Genomic DNA, 2,500 nt, shown 5'->3' on the forward strand with positions numbered 1-2,500 from the left:
AAGGCATAGAAACCACTCCCACCCATTCCACTTCCTATACACCCCCCTCCCCTCCCCCCTCCTCCCTCTCATCCGGTCACCTCCCGGATGACAGGTCATCCCTGCATCCTGTCCACTGCCCTGGGTCAGAAGCAGTGTCGCAAGACACAACACATCCACAGCAAGGCCGCTTCATAAATTCGGTGACCCCCCCTCCGTCCCCCCCATGCAGAAATGGAGAAAACGGGGAGAAATCCCTTCGGGCTGCGTCAAATTTTTCTCATACATATTTCCTCACCCCCCATCCCCCACCCACTCCCCCTCATGCATCACAGCATCATCTATATACAACCCCTCTCCATTCACCCCTATCCCTTGTCCTCTTCCGTCCTTCCTCAACAGACATTTCTCTCTTTTTTAATGCTCCTTTCACCCCACCCATCCATCTCATCCTAGGACGCCCCCTCATATTCACTTCTTCCACCTCTGCCTTCCACACTTCTTTTACTAATCTTTCTTCACTTATTCTTTCCATGTGTCCAAACCATCCTAATACCCTTTCATCAACCCTATCTCCCAGTTCCCTTTTCACCCCTGTTCTCCTCAAAAAAAAAAAAAAAAAAAAAAGATATCGGTTTGATGTCGCTGCCATTAGCGTATTTCTCACATATATATATATATATATAAATATATATATATATATATATATATATATATATATATATATATATGTGTGTGTGTGTGTCTATACACACACATATATACATATATATATATACATATATATATATATATATATATACATATTATATATATATATATATATATATATATATATTATATACATATATGTATACAATAATGATAACAATAGTAGCAGAAATGACAGTGGTGTCTGTACCTGTAGCAATAACTATAACGACAGCAATAACGACAGCAATAACCATAGCGGTATCGATAACGATATCGACAATGATAATTTTTGTCTTCAGTTTTCCAATTGGATAACCACAGGCTCACAGAAGTAAACAAGACTTCCTGTGCCCTCCCATAGAGTTCTCAAAAAAAAAAAAAAAAAATTGTATTTGTTTTGAATTTGTTTCTGTCTTTTTATGGCATCGGCTGGTGGGGAGGGGAAAGGGGGAAAGGGGGAGAGGGAGAGGTTGGGATCTGATGCCCATTGTCTGCTCTCTTTATGCGTGAAAGTTTCACAAAGATAAACAAACATATAGGGAATCTACGGTCTAGTCCGCGAACCGTGTATCAGCTCCCCAGTGTTACATCTATACATAAGGGTGAGTTTCTTGATAGATTTTGAAAATTTTTGGTGGGTGAGAGAGTCACCACGACGTCACTCTCGCAGGAACACCCCCCTCTCCCCACCCCCACCATCGCCCCCGAACTGACACTCATCATTGATTCCAAGATGTCGCTAACGTTAAGTAATAGAGCTAACTACATTGATGACGATAACAATAACGATAGCGACAACACTTGTTCCAACATCAACACCAATAACGATAACAAAAGTGTCGACAGGAACAATAACAACCACAATAGCACCATTGATAATAAAAACAACAAAAATAAAAGCAACAACAAGGACAGTAACATAAAAAATAAAATGAAAAAATAAAAAATAGACGATTTACATGAATACTCAACGCAAGTCACGCTCAATCCAGCCGCTCTCGCGGCAACAGACGCTGGGGTCGTAAATAGCAATCAATGCCAAAAGCGGCCGAAGAAGTTGCTCATTCTCACAACGAGAGCGGGTGGACCGAATACAGAACCCTGAGGGACTTCGCTTCACAGCGCGTCGCTTAATATTTCAGGCAAATAGCCGGCCAATTTTCGTCCCTGTGCAGCCTCGAGCGTGCCTTGTGGTGAGCTGGTTTCAGTCTTTTCATCCACAATGGAATCCGGGAGATACCAAAAAATGGCTCTTTGTGCGCTGGTGTAACTGGAAGTATGTCGGTCTCGCATTTGCTTAGTTGCGGGTTCGAATCTCGTAATACTCTCCAATTCCCAGCAGTGGGTGTTCCTGCGCTAACAGGCCAAGCGGATAATAGGGCAAAGGTGACGGTTTCGGCCGCAGTTACGCGACTCCTGTTTTTTTTTTGTTTTTGTTTTTTTACTGACTTCTTTCTACTACCTCTGGAGACACGTCTGCATAGGATATAATTATGTGACGACCTTGGGGGATGGTTAAGAGCCTCCTGGCGTAAGCTTCTTACCTCACCCTAACAGTCATTAACGGGAGACGGGAGATTGGGGGATGCAAATATGTCCATCTTTAACCTTTGACTCATTTGCCACACTTTTTTTTATTTTATTCTGGCTAATAAGACAAAATCTTTCAGATAGCATATAATCCTTATAGTAAAGATTCAAATTATCATGATAATGGTCTTTGAGACTTGCTCGACGTTTGATGAATTTCTTCACTTTAGTCCCTTCCTTACCGGAGAGGTAATACAAACGTGAATAAAATAGCATGGCTTCAGTCAGACCAAAAACT

Source organism: Oratosquilla oratoria, chromosome 1 (assembly GCF_046742065.1).
Source record: "Oratosquilla oratoria isolate Oo_2021 chromosome 1, ASM4674206v1, whole genome shotgun sequence".
NCBI lineage: Eukaryota > Metazoa > Arthropoda > Malacostraca > Stomatopoda > Squillidae > Oratosquilla > Oratosquilla oratoria.